This window comes from Amblyraja radiata, chromosome 4 (assembly GCF_010909765.2).
Source record: "Amblyraja radiata isolate CabotCenter1 chromosome 4, sAmbRad1.1.pri, whole genome shotgun sequence".
NCBI classification, from domain to species: Eukaryota; Metazoa; Chordata; class Chondrichthyes; order Rajiformes; family Rajidae; genus Amblyraja; species Amblyraja radiata.
Window position 1 is genome coordinate 1,282,938 of NC_045959.1, and position 20,186 is coordinate 1,303,123.

At 46.7% G+C, this 20,186-nt stretch overlaps 1 non-coding gene across 1 annotated transcript; it reads left to right on the forward strand.

Annotated features, from left to right (window-relative positions):
* Positions 1-6,013: 6,013 nt before the first annotated feature.
* On the forward strand, positions 6,014-6,205 carry LOC116972642. The gene has a single exon (XR_004411841.1). It is a non-coding gene; the product is annotated as a U2 spliceosomal RNA (small nuclear RNA).
* Positions 6,206-20,186: the final 13,981 nt, after the last annotated feature.

Genomic DNA, 20,186 nt, shown 5'->3' on the forward strand with positions numbered 1-20,186 from the left:
AAACGGACCGTCAGGTGAGTACCCTGAGGTCGGGTTTCTATTACAGGGGAGCCTTTTCTGCTTGTGTTTTACAGGCAGAGAAAAAGGCTCTGGAACAAAACTGTCCCCCGTTCGAGGAGGAACGTTTTTCCGTCGGGGAGGGGGGCAGCAACAGGCGGTAGGAGCGTTTACCCGGTGTTCTGCAATTCCCCGACACCGTGCCAAGCCCAGCCCGCTAGTACCTGAGCAGCGGACTGGATGCATAGCCACCCGAAGAGGCATCCGGCAGGTGTTCTCGATTTGGGACGGGACGTCTCTCCACCCGCACGGAGGGAGAGAGAGCCGCCTGAGCCACTGGAGCGGCTCTCGAAGCAGGTGCCTGCGAGACGCGCTGCTTGAGGGGCGCTCTCGCTTTTACAAGGCACAAAAGCTCTAGAAGAAGGCGGTAGGAACAATTACCGGGTGCTCCGCTATCCCCATCACCGCGCCGAGCCCAGTCCCGCTAGTGCCTGAACTGCGGGCTGGATGTCTAGCCATCCGAACAGGCATCCGGCCGGTGGCGTCGGATTCGTCGGACGGGGACATGTCTCCACCTAAATGGAGGAGAGACAGCCGCCTGAGCTGCATCCAACAGCTATTGGAGCAGCTCCAGCGAGATGCGCAGAAAGAGCGCTCTCGCGGAGGGAGGTCAGGCACCCCCTCCACAGTGTTCTGTACACTGCCCTCTGCTCCCTCATTACTGGAGGCTAGCATTGGTAACCAGGGCTGGGCTGGTCTGCAACATGGGTTGGCGGACGAGATCGGGAGTATGCAAGGGGTGCAGGAGCAGGAAGAGCTGCTGGGTGTGGTGGACCGCTATGTAGCAACCCCACGTGATGGAAGACCGCTGGAACCGAAATTAGCGGCCAGCATTAATCAGCTTTCAAATAAGCCCTTGCAGGAGAAGGTGCTCTCTGAGGCGATAGATCTCTACAAAACACCAGAGAACTGTGAGGCCCTCAGAGTGCTGACTGTAATCAGCCAAATCTGGGGGCACATGGGGGCACACATGCGCAACTATGAAGTTAAGCTACAGCGGATCCTAAGGCTCCTGACGTCAGCCATCACAGCCTTTGCTCGTTCTGTGGAAGACACGGAGATGGATACCTGCCAGCAGGATGTACTGGCATTAATGTGCAACATGCAGTACGAAATTAACAACTTCCGGCGGGAAATCATAAGACCTCCCTCAATCCCAAATTTGCTGGGTTGTGTAAAACCCCAGCCGCAGAGATGGACGCTCTGTTATTCGGGACGGACCTCAACAAAACGTTGAGGGACATGGAAGAGGCATCAAAAACTTTCAACCTCATGAGGGCAGGCCCCGGGACAAGCAAACCAAGACTTACAATACCCAAGCGGCAGCACCCCACGGCATCCACCAGTCGACGTCCTCAATATGGGACTGGTGAAAGCTCAAGGACCGCATTTTATCCTCAAAGATCTTTTTAGATCAGGGCCCAGAGCGGACCCCATGGAAAATGCGCCAACCCCCAACATCGCCAACACGTCAGACAAGCAAAATCTTCAGGAACACAAGGAAACAGAAGAAACGACAATAACCCTGGAGGTAGGTGGGTCTGGTTCCTGCCAGCATATAGAGAGTAAGGGTGCTTTACTAACAGGGGGGTGATTACACTTGTTCAAAACAGCATGGGATAATGTCACGAGTGACAAGTATATACTCAACAGCATTAGTGGATATAAAATACAATTCATGTCAGAAAAATCGCAGTCAGTTCAACATTGGCCCCAAAGGGTATTTCTCCCTCCGTCAAAGAGAAACGTGAGGGACAAGCTGAACTGGTGAGACTTATCACAAAGGGGGTCATCGAAAAGACCAAACATGAACCTTTGCAATTTGTATCGAATATATTCACTAAAACCAAAAAAGATGGTGGTTGTCGCATCATCATTGACTTAACATCACTAAACAAATTTGTTAAGTATATACATTTCAAAATGGAGACATATGTTACTGCCAAACAACTGAATTCCAAAGGACACTTCATGGCAAGCATTGATCTTAAAGATGCTTACTATCTAGTACCCATATACAAGGATCATCGCAGATACCTAAAATTTATCTGGATGGTACAAAGCATTGCCCTATGGGCTAACTTCAGCCCCAAGATTATTCACCAAAATATTGAACCCAGCCATGGCAATACTAAGAAAACAAAAACATATTGTCATGGCATATCTGGATGATATTCTGATAGTAGGGAAAACGATGGAATTGGCTGTGGCAGCAGTATCAGCTACAAAACAGCTCATCGAAACTCTGGGGTTCGTCCTACATCCAGATAAATCTAAGTTGAAGCCATCCACTATCATGGACTACCTGGGCTTCACAATTAACTCAGTCCATATGACTGTTACCTTGCCAAAGGCAAAAATGGTTGAATTAGCACAATCATGCAACAAATTAATGGTCAACGAGCGACCAACTATTCGACAAGTAGCAAGAGTAATTGGGGAAATGGTAGCAGCATTTCCGGCTACACAATTCGGACCTTTGCACTATCAAAATTTTACAGAGAGCAAAGGTACGGGCAATAAAACGACATACAGGTCACTATGATCGTGTCATGAACTTACCCACTGAAGCAATATCAGAGCTACAGTGGTGGGCAGAAAACGTTTGGCATAGTTTCAGCCCTATCTTTATCACTAACCCTACTTTAGTTATTCAAACAGATGCCAGTGCTCAAGGCTGGGGAGCGACTAACTCCATATCCAGCACAGGTGGTAGATGGACTAACCTAGAGTCATCATTACTACTTACACTGGGCATTAACTATCTAGAGATGTTGGGCTATCTAGAGATGTTATGGTTTAAAAGCATATGTATCTAATATGCAGCACTTGCATGTTCGGTTACAAATTGATAAATACTACGGTGATGGCTTATATTAACCATATGGGTGGCATAAAATCATTATCATGCGACAAATTGGTCAACATGATTTGGCAATGGTGTGTCGAACGACATATTTGGCTATCAGCTACTTACCTACCAGGTAAGCTAAACACCCATGCCATGAGAAAATTAAACGCCATGGGTTGCAAGTTTGAACAGACCTTACCTGGAACTGGGATTGTCCAAACAAACCATCACCACCATGTCGGCATCCCTTCGAACATCCACCAAGAGGCAGTACTTAACCAGCATCAAAAAAGGGAGAAGTACTGCCAGGAAACAGGGACAACATACGCAACAGCCACAGCCACCAACATACTGGAGTTCCTGGCCTATCTACACCACGATGTAGGGATCAGCTACAGTGCCATCAACACAGCGCAGAGTGCTCTTTCTGCTTATCTCAAACCAGCGCCAGGACAACAGGCGATGGGATCCCATCCACTGGTGGTAAAACTGATGAAGGGCATTTACAATATCAAGCCCTAAGCCCAGGTATACCCATATTTGGGATATCAGTGTGGTCCTGACATATCTCAGGGAATGGCCACCAGCCAGATCCCTCGGCCTCGAGCAAGCTACACTAAAGACGCTCATGTTGATGGCACTTGTATCCGCTCAGAGGGTCCAGTCACTACACCTATTGCGACTGGACAACATGATCACAGCTCCAGACCAGATCTGTCGTTATCCAGCGACTGGTCAAACAGAGCAGACCAGGAACACCTAATCCAGTCGTGGCTTACCCACCAGAACCACGGTTATGTGCCATGACCCACCTACTATCCTACCTAGACACAACCAGAATATTCGAGGGAGATGAAAAGCCTTGTGGGTCAGTCACAAAAACCTTATGGTGGGGTACGAGCCAAACCATTGAGAGATGGCTCAAGCAGGTGCTAGAAACTGCTGGGATAAACACTAACATGTACAAATTTTACTTCGGAGTCACGTAAGTGACTACGTGAAGAACCCGCTCAGTGCGCAGGCGCGGCATTTACGCCAGCAGTGCAACAGCGGCAGCGGGAGCTAGGCACTCCCGCAACAGATGAAACGGACCGTCAGGTGAGTATCCTGAGGTCGGGTTTCTTTTACAGGGGAGCCCCTTTTTCTGCTTGTGTTTTACAGGCAGAGAAAAAGGCTCTGGAACAAAACTGTCCCCCGTTCAAGGAGGAACGTTTCCCGTCGGGGGAAGGGGGGCAGCAACAGGCGGAGGAGCGACCCGGTGTTCCTCTATTCCCCGACACCGTGCCGAGCCCAGCCCGATAGCGGGCTGGATGTATAGCCACCCGAAGAGGCATCCGGCAGGTGTTCCCGATTTGGGACGGGACGTCTCTCCACCCGCACGGGGGGAGAGAGAGCCGCCTGAGCCGCTGGAGCGGCTCGCGGTGCAGGTGCCTGCGAGACGCGCTGCTTGAGGGGCGCTCTCGCTACTACAAGGCACAAAAGCTCCAGAAGAAGGCGGTAGGAACATTTAACCGGGCGTTCCGCTATCCCCACACCGCGCCGAAGCCAGTCCCGCTAGTGCCTGAGCTGCGGGCTGGATGTCTAGCCATCCGAAGAGGCATCCGGCCGGTGGCTTCCGACTTGTCGGAGGGGACGTCTCTCCACCCGCAGGGAGAGAGACAGCCGCCTGAGCCGCTGGAGCGGCTCCTGGAGCAGGAGCTCCTGCGAGACACGCTACGTGAGGGGCAGTCTCGCTGGAGGGTTCAGGCATACCCTCCACAGTGCCTAGGCACTGCCCATCGCTTCCTCCTTAGTGTGGTTAGCTTTGGGGTGACCAGTGGCTGGGCTGGTCATGAAGAGGGGTCACTGGCTGAACAATATCGGGAGTATGCTTGAGGTACAGGATCAGGAAGAGCTGCTGGGTGTGGCCGCTATGTGGCTCCACCACTAGCGAGATGGCTTTTCAGTCTCAACTGATGGCCAGCTTACTACCTGTCTTTTCCAAAAAACCTCTCCAAGACAGGTAGCCATGAGGCGTTGGTTTTATCACGCCTCCCCTAAATTGCATTTACTCAAAGTGCCCGCCATTATTGGGGGATACATTGAGCAGCGCAGTTTAACCTAAATATTTTAAAAATGCATTTGGTACCCTGACGTCGGCTATCATGTCCACCTGCTCATTCCAGAAGGGCAGGGTAGTATGGCAAAACACCTGACCCTACTGTTCAACGGTATACCTCATAACTTCTGAAATGAACTCACAAACCTGCCCTCAATCTATGAAATTAACAGGACTATGAGAACGCCGACCTCATAAGCACAGATCCTGCTTCCTGGCACTTACCAAACCAGTCCTAAAAAACTGGACGAAGTGTTCAAACTATTCGGCACAAGAGGGCAGAGTCTGGAATGAGCACCACACTAAACCAGACAGCAGTACCTCTACGTGTCCACCAGGGGCGTCTACCTCATGGTACTGGTGAAAGCTCGGGGCCTGCATGCCAAACCTGTAGCATTTTAGGCCACGGCCCAGAGCAGGCCCCAGGGGAAAATGTGCCACCCCCCAACAAACATCGTCCCTACAAGAACAAGGAACCAGAAACCGAAGAAAACAACAATGAAGACAGATAAGTATGGTTCCTACCATCACATAAAGGTTAAGGGTTGTACTAACAAGGGGTGGATGAATCACGCCTGGTTAGGAAGCTATCACTCTTGGTAGTTATATACCAAAAAATAAATACAAGGGGAATAGAATTAATATCTTGCCACCAATTCAGCAAGCACCCCAAGTGGTCTACCCTCCCACGATGGTGAATGTCGCACCATCGTTGATAAACCACTTGAGTATTTCACCAGGTATACCCATTCATGGGATTTGTAACTACTACCATGGATCCAAGGATACTTTATGGTAGACATCGACCTTGAAGATGCACACTATTCAGTACCTTCTCATATAAGTTTCGGATATACCGCAATTACCTGGATGGAGTAACCATGATGAGCGTTGCGGCATTTAAGTCAAAGTTATCCAGAATCAACTAGCCCTGACACTTAGAAACATTCCGTCATGGCATGTCTATATATTAACGACAAACTATCCTTGGATACAGCTTTAGCTGCATCGCTTCTCGGCCTTTTGGCTAAGATCAAGTGTAGTATCTGTTCTTATCAGTTTAATAATCTGATACGTCCCTTATCTAGGGACCATATATTAAATTGAATTTTGGAACAGGGAGATGGAATAGGGGCTTGCTCCGTCCACTCCACGCATCGACCCAGTATTGCAGTGCCTCTGGGAACGGTGCACAAAATATATATCCAGATATTTACGTTGACCATCCACAACGTTGTTATCTGGTATTCATTAAGACTATCAGTCATGGTGCATTAACCACCAATCAACTACGTGGCAAAGTAATTGGGATATAGCAGCATTACCAGCTACTGAACTTTGTACCTTTCCTATGAGCTGAGATACTAGTGTTCAAAACTATCTCCATACCTGTAATATGGGGGCAAATGGATTAATCTGTAGTGTTATCATGGAATTTATCGGCAGGAAGGATTATGGTTGTACACTTCCACCTGTTTTGAGTAACATCTTATGTGTCCTGATGTGTTACTGAGCTTGTAATACTTAATGCCAATATGAATTGACTTAAACATGTTATATATTAACTTACTTAATTCTAGTGAAGCATTTGCTCAGTAATCCACCAAATTTACATGTTCGTTTATAAGATAACAACATCAGTGGTGGCATATACCAAACCACTTGGGCGGAGAACATCGATATTAGGGGACAATTTATTAACAATTGGAAACCGTATGTCGTCAAACATGTTGGCTCATTGTAGACTTCAGGAAGTCCAGGGGCGGCACGCACACCCCCATCCACATTAACGGGACGGAGGTGGAACGTGTTTCTAGCTTCAGGTTCCTGGGAGTCAACATCTCCGATAACCTCTCTTGGACCCACAATACCTCAACTCTGATCAAGAAGGCTCACCAGCGTCTCTTCTTCCTGAGGAGACTGAAGAAGGTCCATCTGTCTCCTCAGATCCTGGTGAACTTCTACCGCTGCACCATCGAGAGCATCCTTACCAACTGCATCACAGTATGGTATGGCAACTGCTCTGTCTCCGACCGGAAGGCATTGCAGAGGGTGGTGAAAATTGCCCAACGCATCACCGGTTCCTCGCTCCCCTCCATTGAGTCTGTCCAAAGCAAGCGTTATCTGCGGAGGGCGCTCAGCATCGCCAAGGACTGCTCTCACCCCAACCATGGACTGTTTACCCTCCTACCATCCGGGAGGCGCTACAGGTCTCTCCGTTGCCGAACCAGCAGGTCCAGGAACAGCTTCTTCCCGGCGGCTGTCACTCTACTCAACAACGTACCTCGGTGACTGCCAATCACCCCCCCACCCCCCGGACACTTATTATCACTTATTATTATTTATTTAAATCATTTGCTATGTCGCTCTTCCAGGGAGATGCTAAATGCATTTCGTTGTCTCTGTACTGTACACTGACAATGACAATTAAAATTGAATCTGAATCTGAATCTGAATCTGAATCTGATGTTTGACCATCAGTAACTCACCTATCAGGTGAGCTAAATACTGTAAACATACATTTAAACCAAAAATATTTGCTGAAATCACTAAGCAATATGGACACCAGATATCGATTCCTTATATCCAATTAAATCACCACGTACTAACTTACGTCACATGAAACCAATCTCAAGGCAGCGGCAATGGAGACATTCCCGCGTATTGAGGGGTGGGGGGAACCTAATCTCTATGTTTTCCTTTCCTTCTACCTCTTCAATAGGTACTACGGCTTCATCAGTCGGGTACTACGCAAATTACAGTGGACCAAGTCCACAAGCATGGTTCCCAGTGATCCTCGACATGGTCATTAAAAGAATTGCAGAATTGGGAAGACCATTGCTGTGCTTGGATCAGGAGCACTATCAACCTGATGACAGCATTCCGTCGCATATCCTAGGGAACATACCTGAGGAGCATCAAGAAATGGTACACTGTTTCCAAAACAGGAATTACACATTCAATTATAACAAAAAACTGTACTGGAGCTCCTGGCAGGTCTTCACCACAATGAAGGACATGTTCTGTTAGCCTACTCAACTTGGGTACCGCTCACTGGTGATCAGATACAGGAGAGGTATATCAATCCATTCCCCAGAAATAGGTACACCCAAATTGGGATGTCAGTGAAATCCTGACATACCTTAGGGGATGATCACCAGCCAGGTCACTCACCCTGGAACAGCCTACCCTGAAGATGGACATGCTGGTGGCCTTACATCAACACAAAGAGCCAGCTCTCCCATCTACTGCGATGGGACAACATGGTTATAACACCAGATAGTGTCACATGCCCATTCAAGGGTTGGCCAAACAGAACAGACCAGGAACATCAGGTCCAGTCATGAAATTCCGGGCATACCCACCTGAACCACGTTTTATGTGTCATGACCCACTTAGAGATTCGACACAATAAGGAATACCGAGGGAGAGGAAAAAGCCTTATGGGTCAGCCACAGGAAACCTCATGGTCGGGTGACGAGCTAAACTATCTCTAGTGGCTCAAGCAGGTACTGGGAGTTGCTGGAGTAAATACTAACGTGTATAAAATCTTATTCCACCAGAACAGCTTCCACGTCAGTAACTAAGAGGATGGACGAGCCTATGGACCACATCCTGGCTACTGCAGGGTGGTCTAGGGAGTATACGTTCCTAACTTTTATAACAAACCACTGACAGAACCTGTATCGTTTGCAGAAAAAGAATCTGCAAAAAATATATAATTTAAGCCAGGGGGAGCAATTGGTCTTGTTGTTGTTAATAACACCATTATTGTTTTTACAAACAGATTCATGGTTGATTACGATAACATACTTCCTCCCTCGAATGACTTCGGCAGCGAGTGAAGTATGAACTGTTACACGGTTTGAAATCACAGAGCTTTGAAGTCTTCACGTAGTCACTCACGTGACTCCGAAGTAAAATAGTAAGATTAAACGAGAATTTACCAGTTTGAAGTTTGATCTGTATTTTATGAGGAGTTACGATGAGGGATTACGTGCCCTCCGCTCCCACCCTCATTATATGGATCAAACTAACAAATTGATGTCTCCTTATCTTTACTATGTTTACTTCAAATAACTGTGTCTATCTGTGATTCCACACCGCTGCTTGGAAGTATGCCGCGCCTGCGCACTGAGCGGGTTCTTCACGTAATCCCTCATCGTAACTCCTGATAAAATACAGATCAAACTTCAAACTGGTAAGTTCTCGTTTAATCTTACTATTTTATTCCACCAGGGCAGCATCCATGTCGACGGCTAAAGAATGGACATGCCTATAGACCACATCCTGGCTACAGCAGGATGGTGGGAAGGGAAAAGACCGTTCAGAAATTTTATAATAAGCCGTTGGCAAAACCTGGTTTATTTGCAGTAAAGATTTACGAACTGCAAATATTTAATTTAAGCCCAGGGGAGCAACTTAATTCTTTGTTGTTATTGTTTAAAAAATACCATTGTGTTTTTCTACAAATAGACTCATTGGTTCATTACGATAACACTTCCTCCCTCAAGAACTTCGGCAGTGAGTGAAATGAAACTGTTACACGGTTTGAAATCACAGAGCTTTGAAATCTTCACGTAGTCACTCACGTGACTCCGAAGTAAAATAGTAAGATTAAACGAGAACTTACCAGTTTGAAGTTTGATCTGTATTTTATGAGGAGTTACGATGAGGGATTACGTGCCCTCCGCTCCCACCCTCATTATATGGATCAAACTAATAAATTGATGTCTCCTTATCTTTACTATGTTTACTTCAAAATAACTGTGTCTATCTGTGATTCCACACCACTGCTTGGAGGTATGCCGCGCCTGCGCACTGAGCGGGTTCTTCACGTGATCCCTCATCGTAACTCCTCATAAAATACAGATCAAACTTCAAACTGGTAAGTTCTCGTTTAATCTTACTATTTTATCACACAAAGACAGACCCAAGGTCAGGATTGAAGTTGTGTTTCTGGAGCTGTGAGCAGGTAGTTTTGAGCAGCAGCAGCTGTGCCATGGAGGGAGATGCATGGAGGGAGTTACATTTTCAGAGGGTTTAGGATAGACACATAGATATACAGGGAATGGAGGGATAGGGATCATGTGCAGGCAGAGGGGATTAGTTCAGGAAGTGGCGGCACTGCCCGGAAACTGCGGCTCGTCTGCAGTCCGTCTGTCTTTTCCTTTTATTTTTCTTTTGTCTTGTTAGATGTATGTTTTAGTTTATTTTAGTTGTGTATGTGTGGGGGGTGGGGGAATGTTTTTTTAAACCTCTTCCTTCAACGGGGATGCGACCTTTTCCTTGTCATATCTCCATCTCTGTCTGAGCTGAGGCCTAATATCGTGGAGCTGGCTGCCTCCAACTGCAATCCTTCTGGAGGCTGTGGTGGCAGGGCCTGTGGACTTACCATCATGGAGCTTGCTGACCTCAGAGGATGTGGTGGTGACGCTGTGGCTGTGACCCGATCAGAGCTTCAGAGGCTTCGGCCGCGGGCCCTATGGACGGTAACATCAGGAGCTCGCAGGTCTCAGGTTGGTGACCAATTTTCGGGAGCTCCCGCAACAACAGCTTTGTCCGCTGGACTAGAGGGTGGCAGCTTCGTCTGCCCCGGGTCGCGGAGTTTGAATCGGCCCGTTCGCTAGAGCCTCGATACAGCAGGATAACAAGCAAGGAAGCGATTAGACTTGTTGCCTTCCATCACAGTGAGGAGGTGCCTGGAGATTCACTGTGATGGATGTTTGTGTTAAATTGTGTTCATTGTGTGTTTTGTTGCTTTTTTTCTGTAATGACTGCAAGGTACGCAATTTTGTTAAAACTATTGTTTGAATGACAATAAAGGAAATTCAATTTAATTCAATATGGCAACATGTTCGGCAAACATTATGGGCCAAAGGCCGGTTCCTGTGCTGCACTGAACTATACACAACGGGGTTTCAATGATCCATGAAGGACCTCATACAAAGCATTAGGAAGGATAAATCAGACAATGTTACCAAACATTCCGATGATTACGCTCCATCTGGTGTAGGTCACATGCAAAATAATCACAATTTCATTTCGGCAGTTCTATCCATGTTCTTCATTGTCTTTGTATAGATCCACAGGGTCATACTTTGGAGCTGGCATCAGATGGTTAGTTAGTTAGCACTGACTGAGACTAGAGAAGGTTTCTAGGTGTGAGTAATGTCATTTAATTTAATGACCCCTGCACAATTGGCTGGAATATTGCATGAGGACAAATGGTACCAACAGCTTTGCTTGATGCAGGTGCTGCCTTGCTCATTACATTTGCTGAAAACCTTGCCATTAAAAACCTTATTCACGATTTATGAACATTATTGGAAGTGAAGCAAAAGCCATAGTCCAGAGTAATCTATGTTCCATGGCCTCGTTTACAGTGGAACGCTATTCTTGCAATAAATATGTGAAGGTTTCATTTATTTTTCAGGGCTTCTTCCTCTTGCTCACCTACTGCTGCCATTAGTGCCACTCTGCAGCTCTGTATGTGTTCTATCCATCTGCAAGAAGGTTAACGGGAGATCTCCAATTCTCCCCTGAGGTAAAGTGGGAGCCCATCTCACAGTTATTGCAAGCTGCCAGTACTTCTTAAAAGTGAACCAACAGCAAAGGGAGCAAAGAGGTCCTTCTGCTGTTATACAGAGCCGTAGTGAGACCACACCTGGAGTATTGTGTGCAGTTTTGGTCCCCTAATTTGAGGAAGGACATTCTTGCTATTGAGGGAGTGCAGCGTAGGTTTACAAGGTTGATTCCCGGGATGGCGGGACTGTCATATGCTGAGAGAATGGAGTAGCTGGGCTTGTACACTCTGGAGTTTAGAAGGATGAGAGGATATCTCATTGAAACATGTAAGATTGTTAGGGCTTGGACACGCTAGAGGCAGGAAACATGTTCCCGATGTTGGGGGAGTCCAGAACCAGGGGCCACAGTTTAAGAGGAGTAAGCAATTTAGAACGGAGACGAGGAAACACTTTTTCTCACGGAGAGTGGTAAGTCTGTGGAATTCTCTGCCTCAGAGGGCGGTGGAGGCGGGTTCTCTGGATGCTTTCAAGAGAGAGCTAGATAGGGCTCTTAAAAATAGCAAAGTCAGGGGATATGGGGAGAGGCAGGAACGGGGTACTGATTGGGAATGATCAGGCATGATCACATTGAATGGCGGTGCTGGCTCGAAGGGCCAAATGGACTACTCCTGCACCTATTGTCTATTGTCTATTACAGTGTAAGAGATTTTAATCCAACCTGCTCATTGGCAAATCAACAGGAGATCAGGAAGAATTAAAAAAAACTGCTGGAGGAACTCAGGTGGTCGACCAGCATCTGTCAGGGGGAAAGGAATTGTCAACATCTCGGGTTGAGATCTTGCATCAGCACTGAGTGCGAAGAGGGAAGATAACCGGTATAAAAAGGAGAGAGGGAGGAGTGAGACAGATACCAGGAGGTGGCCTGAGGAGGGGTGAGGGATAATGGGCAGAAGAAGCTCAGCGGCGAAGGGGGAGATTTGGGAGACAGAGGCAAGTGGATCATAGAGGAAAAACAGACAAGGTAAAAATAGGCAGATTGAGCCAAGGTAGAGGGAGGAAGGGTGAAGATTTAGACAGAGCGTATAGGACGATAAGTAGGGACATAAAAATCATAAGATATGCTTGTTTTACACTCAGCTCAAGATAACCTAAACATCAAGTAAAATTAAGAAGAGTACTAAGACAGTATCACAGCCAATCTGGTTAGATTGCGAGCAAATATATTAGTTTTAAAGTGCCCACAGATTTCCGCTAGGCAGCATTCAACTTGAATTATCTGAAGACTGATATATTATCTGAATGGCGGCCGATTAGGAAAAGGGGAGATGCAAGGAGACCTGGGTGTCATGGTACACCAGTCATTGAAAGTAGGCATGCAGGTGCAGCAGGCAGTGAAGAAAGCGAATGGTATGTTAGCATTCATAGCAAAAGGATTTGAGTATAGGAGCAGGGAGATTCTACTGCAGTTGTACAGGGTCTTGGTGAGACCACACCTGGAGTATTGTGTACAGTTTTGGTCTACTAATCTGAGGAAAGACATTGTTGCCATAGAGGGAGTACAGAGAAGGTTCACCAGACTGATTCCTGGGATGGCAGGACTTTCATATGAAGAAAGACTGGATAGACTCGGCTTGTACTCGTTAGAATTTAGAAGATTGAGGGGGGATCTTATAGAAACTTACAAAATTCTTAAGGGGTTGGACAGGCTAGATGCAGGAAGATTGTTCCTGAAGTTGGGGAAGTCCAGAACAAGGGGTCACAGTTTAAGGATAAGGGTTAGGGTTAGGGTTAGGATCGAGATGTTTTAGGACCGAGATGAGAAAAACATTTTTCACACAGAGAGTGGTGAATCTGTAGAATTCTCTGCAACAGAAGGTAGTTGAGGCCAGTTCATTGGCTATATTTAAGAGGGAGTTAGATGTGGCCCTTGTGGCTAAAGGGATCAGCGGGTATGGAGAGAAGGCAGGTACAGGATACTGAGTTGGATGATCAGCCATGATCATATTGAATGGCGGTGCAGGCTCGAAGGGCTGAATGGCCTACTCCTGCACCTATTTTCTATGTAAGACTGTTTTAAAAGCTTCAAGTGCCCCTTAAGTCAGAACTTTGATTGTGAACCTACCTGTATAATTGAGAAGCATGGCTCCATGCCAGGAAGATGCAGTTGGAATTGTCATTCCTCATGTCACATGCACTGCCAAATGGGCCATGTAGTTGCACCTCTTGCATTGCACGGACTATATTCAAGAAACCAAGCCTGAACAGTAGGAGGAAACCATTCACCATTGATATTTAAAGGTTACTCAGTTAGTTACAACTTTGTGGCGTTTGCACAGGAGGTGATCATGTCAGGCAGAAGGGCTCGACTGAATTGTGTTCAACTTACTTTTAATTGAGCACAGTTTGAGATGTCATTTTGGTCAAAAGATGGGAGCTTTAATTTTGGTACCTAAGAATATGACCCACCACTCCAAAGTAGGACTGAGTGAAGAATTCTGACAAGGTTAGCCTGTCCTCCATGGAACACATGAGCAACTTTCTCTTCCCCCTCATGGGTGAGTAATCCACCAGAAGGCTCAGTACATCTGATAGTACAAGTCCACCCCAGGCAATGACAGAGTTTCATTCATGAGAACTGTTTATAATGGTATTTAAATTAACCATTCAGAGATTGCTGCAAACTGAGCTCATACGTGGCAAATCAGTGGATATTTTTAAGGCAGAGATAAATAGATTCTTGATTAGTACAGGTGACAGATGTTATGGGGAGAAGGCAGGAGAATGAGGTTAGGAGGGAGAGATAGATCAGCCATGATTGAATGGCGGAGTAGACTTGAAGGGCCAAATGTCCTAATTTTACTTCGGAGTCACGTGAGTGACTACGTGAAGAACCCCGCTTCCAACGCATGCATGTCATATCGCTACACGCATTGCAACGAGTCACAGCAGTGGGAACAACGTTCCCCTAGTGGAGAATTTGAAAGTCGGGAGCAGCAGGTAAGAGACTCTGCGTTCCTTCCACTTACCTTTTAGGTGGAGACATGGACCGGATCCATGAAGGCTGCGGATAACTGGCGGGGGAGAACCGCGGAGTGCGGGCAGCCGGCAGCAGCAGCAACGGCACGCGAAACTTTCGGAGAGGAAATAACTGTGCCCAACTTCGCTCCCGCACCGGCAAAATTCACTTCTCGGCCGGGCGGGAAGCGAAGCAAAAGACGTCCCATATGCCAGTCTCAAGCGAGTCTGGCTTGGAGCAGTCGCTAGCGGCCAGTGCCGAGATTACCGGGGCCGGTTGAAGCAGCTTGAGGACAGGGAACAACCACGAGGGACCAGTGCTGTAAGTACCGGGTTGGTCCGAGGGGTCCCTACGGCAGCCGGGAGCGGCCAGTGCTGAGGGCATTGGAGCCGGTTTGACCGGCTGCGGAACTACCGCGAGGGACCAGTGCCGTAAGCACCGGGGTCGGCCCGAGCGGTTGGAGCTAACGGGCATTGGAGCAGGTTTGACCGGCTGGAGAACAACCGCAAGCGACCAGTGCCCGTGAGCACCGGGGTCGGCGGTTGCTCAAGGAGATCCTCCGTGGCAGACTCCGGGAGATGGAGGCTGCCACAGTGGGCAACTAGTAAGCCCCACAGTGGTACCCCTCGGGGGCTGCACAGTGTCTCTTCCTCATCAGAGGAGAACACGGAGGATCAGTTCTGGGCAGACCCTGAACGGGCCGCAGAACTACTCGCCTCCAGTGAGTCTGGGGTGATAGGAAACATGTTGGAACTCCCTGAGGGACGCTCAGGCCAACGGTGTGCGGGCGGCACAGTGCCCGTGAGCACTGCACCGCGCTGGAATTGCAGTTGCAGCGCCGCAGGGAAGTACTGACGGCACAGGGGCCGTGAACACTGTACCGCGTTGGCACTGCAGGACCTACACCTGGGAGAACATACCTCGTTGGAGGGATGCAGGTCCAAGAAGAAAGCCTCTAGTGGGTAAATCCCGTGGCGGCACCTTTTTACAGGGCTGTAGCTCACTTCTATTACTACAGGGAAGTGCTTGAGGGAATGACAGATCCAGGAGATGAAAGCAGCACCTTCTATAGGGCTATATCATGCTTTCTCCCTCCCCAGCAGACTCTTCTATCAGAAGAATGCTGGGGTCAAGTCCTGGACAGGTAATAGATATATTGCTGTAACTATGAGGTGATGCCATTCTTAGTCACCAAGTCATAGAGTGCATTATTGGTCATTTCCTGATAGAAATACAGGAATTATATGTTGAGATGAAGGATTTAGCAGGCCAAAATTGATGGCATATTCCATCCTCATCTGGCAGTCACAAGGGAGTGTCTGTTTTATGTTTCAGGGGAAATCAACAGGGATAAGTTAAAGCTAACTGGGGAAGATCTATTAACCAGATTAGAAGCTAGCATAGACCACGTGGCTTGCTATCAACTGGTGGGGCTAACATTAGCCATAGCTGTCGCTGGCCACCGAGGATTGTAAATCCATGAATGTGCTAACCATTTATTTATGCTCCTGGAACATCCAACCGGGATTGACGCGGGCCTGCGTTAACCCCAAACCTCCAAGCAAAACCCTTTATTTGGAGGTGACCCAGCTAGAAGGTCAAGGAGTTGGACGATGAAGCCAATCTGGAGCTCACCTAGACGTCCAAACATCGTCCTCAAAGGTATCGCCTTATGCTGGAAGATGTATACACCCACAACACACGGCCTCGGGGATCCAGAAGGAAACAGAAACCCACTGGTAACTAAGGAAGTCTGGTTCTTACTAAATTAAGGCAGGAAGAAGGTTGGTTCACATGGCAGTGACTTTGCCGTAAGGAAGGGTACAGCCTTAAGGGATGCTTGCAGGGAACTAAACCATCCACCAGACTGGGAGTAGAATATTGGCATTAGGGGCTGTGTGTGCCAGCCACATGATATCGTGACCTTTACATAATCAAATTACTGAGCGCTAACACGCGTCACTCAATAATTTATGGATCATTCTGACAGACCAATGAAGCAACCAACAGAGGCCACTATGGTACTAAAAGGTGGAACATACATTCACCATTAACACGGTCAATATGTTAGTAACTTTACCAATAGGTAAAGCCGCAGCCCTACAGGAGGACTGCAGCAAGCTTCTTAACACCAACAGACCCTCCATTAGACGGGTAGCCCGGATAAATGGGGAAGATTGTGGCTACATTCCTGGCCACACAATTTGGGCCATTACATTATCAAAATTTGCAAAGAGCAAAAATTAGAGCACTCAAATTTAACAAGGGTCATTTTGATAGGCCTATAGAGCTACCTACAGAAGCTATAATTGAACTACAGTGGTGGGAACATAACATTAGGTATTGCTCCAACCCAATCATCATTGACAACCCGTCTATGGTATTACAAACAGATGCCAGCGCCATTGGTTGGGGAGCCACTAATTCTGTTTCTAGTTGTGCAGGGAGGTGGAAGACAGTGGAGGTGGCATATATATTAATTATATGGGTGGAAATATATTGACATCTTGTGATCAATTGGCAAAATTAATTTGGCAATGGTGTATCCAAAGAAACATTTGGATATCGGCAACATACCTACCAGGGAAGCTAGATTCAGTGGCAGACACCAGGTCACGCAAATTTAACGAAAACACGGAATGGATGTTAAATAAAAAAGTATTTGCTGAAATTACAGCAAAATATGGTACGCCAGATATTGATTTTTTTGCATCCAGGTTGAATCACCAACTACCAAGGTATGTGTCCTGGGAACCAGACCCTGGGGGCAGAAGCAACAGATGCTTTCTCACTGCATTGGGGGAAATGGTGTTTTTATGCATTTCCTCCGTTCTGCCTCATCAATCGGATACTAATGAAAATTCAACAAGATTCGGCATCTGGGATTCTCATAGTACCCGATTGGCCTACTCAACCGTGGTTTCAGTTATACAGGGGATGGTGTTAGAACCATGTTCCCTTATTGGACATAGCCAAAATTTACTAATTCATCCAGTGACTGAGGGCAGTCACCCATGCCATAAGAATATGGATTTGTTGATTTGTAGAGTCTGAAAGACCCACTACACGGCATGGGGCTGTCAGACAGGACTATGAATCCCATCACATCAGCACAAAGACTGTCAACACAAAAGCAGTACCTCGGACATATCAAGAAATGGGGCAAATACTGCTTTGACAACAACCTAGACCAAAGAGCCAAGAACATTCCGGCCGTATTGGAATTTCTAACAAACCTCCATTATGATAAACGATTGGGCTACAGTGCCATCAATAGTGCCAGAAGTGCACTCTCCAATTACCTATCGCAAGGAACGGAGCGGCACACGGTGGGAACGCACCCCCTGGTAACAAAACTTATGAGGGGCATATTTAATGCAAAACCCCCAAAAACCAGGTACTACAGAATCTGGGATGTGGGTGTCGTTTTGACCATGAAAAGTTGGTCGCCCATAACATCATTATCACTTCGGAAACTGACCATGAAGATGGTTATGTTCATGGCGTTAGTTACCGCACAACGAGTCCAGTCATTAAACAAACTGAGGCTGGACTGCTTGATGATCTCACCCGAGAAACTGGTATTTGTCATACATGATTTAATAAAACAAAACAGACCAGGTTCATCGGGGCAAGTGATCGAATTTATGGCATATCCAAATGACGAAAGCCTGTGTATAGCCAAACATATCCTATTATACATGGAAAATACCAAGATCATTCGAGGTCAGGAAATGGCTCTGTTAATTTCTTACAAGAAACCGCACAAAAGTGTCACGACCCAAACTATCTCAAGGTGGCTGAAATATGTCCTAAAGATGGCAGGAATAGACACTAATGTTTTAAATCTCATTCCACCAGGGCTGCAGCGACGTCCGCAGCAAAAATTCTGGAGGTGCCCACAGACCAAATCCTCAGAATGGCAGGATGGTCATCGGGAAAGACTTTCCAAAGGTTTTATAACAAACCAGTTTTGGATCCATCATCAATTTCTGAAAGCATGTTACGTTCAATAATATAATTTGCCCGAAAGGTTACAGGGCTATGATTTCAACTTAATCAATTTATTTTTCGTAATATCACACAAGTTTTTGTATGGGTGTGTTCAAAAATTGCTAACGATACCTTTCTCCCAATACTCAAGGCAGTTGTGAAGCATGGACTCGTTCCACGGCATGAAGTCAAAGAGCTTTGAAATCTTCACGTAGTCACTCACGTGACTCCGAAGTAAAATAGTAAGATTAAACGAGAACTTACCAGTTTGAAGTTTGATCTGTATTTTATGAGGAGGAACGTTGAGGGAATACGTGCCCTCCGCTCCCACCCTCCTATGATCATATCAAAATCTGGTATCTCTTTGATAATCTTACTATGTTAGGTCATTATAGTTTTCTGTGACCTCACACCGCTGCTTTGAAGAATGACACGCATGCGTTGGAAGCGGGTTCTTCACGTATTCCCTCAACGTTCCTCCTCATAAAATACAGATCAAACTTCAAACTGGTAAGTTCTCGTTTAATCTTACTATTCTACTCCTATTCCTTATGACCTTAAATGATGCCTGCAGCATTGCAGCAACCAGCAAGTCCATCCCGTTGGTCTGCCAAATTCGTGTTTGTATTTATGGTCTGTACATAAGTTGGGTGTTCATAACTTGGAGAGGACTTGTAACCAAGAACTGTACCTACTACATACAGAGCTTGAGGCCTAGACCCATAAGTTGATTACTCTGCCTGAGGTGCTCAACTTCTTGACCTCCATTTCAACTGCAGTAGAGGCTGTGTACTACACACTGCTGTATCAGCCCACTGCTGCAAATAGAATTTCACAGAAGGTCTTTAATCAAAGAGGGGAAATCTCATTTTATGCAGAGAAGCAGGAAGCATAGACAAGAGGATTAGCTGAGAATGTGGTCTTTGCCGAAGTTCATGGCAGTGATGGACTGGGTCTAAAAAGCAGTGCTAGCTTTTAACGCATAGCAGGTCAAGTTGAAGTCAGTGAGAGACAAAGCTTAGCATGATTTTGCAACATAATGATGTCAACCCCCCCCCCCCCCCCCCCCATACAAATCAGAGTGAATAAAAATAGCCATTGCAAAAAATAAACAATAAAACAAAAAATGTAAAGTCTGGTCCTTAACAACACGTTTCTTTGACTTTTCAGAAGGTCCAGATTGCCAGCTCAGGCCTTGGTCAAGGTTTGAGGGATTGCACACTTATGGCATGGAGCATACCTGAGAAAGCTTGCACATGCAAAATGCAGGACAACCGGTGGAAAGTGTGGATGTTAAACATCATACACCAAGCAGGTTCTCATGTTCCAATTCACCTCGGGCCTTTCACTGTGTCTGCCAAAATTCAAGCATAGGTAGGATGGAAAAGGAGGCTATTGGGAGATAAGGTGTATAAACTGATTTTTTGCCTCTTCATATCAGTTATGACATGAACAAATACTGCTGCATGGTGATATATTGGGAGCTGCTGATCAATAAGGGGCATCATTGGTGTATTCACTGACTTTTATGTACTAGATGTACTACGGTACAATCGGAGGCAGATTCTTGACCTGGTGTCACCTGCTACAAAGTGCACAATCTAGCCATTGCCAAGGGAACCATAACAGGAGGAGGAGGATGAA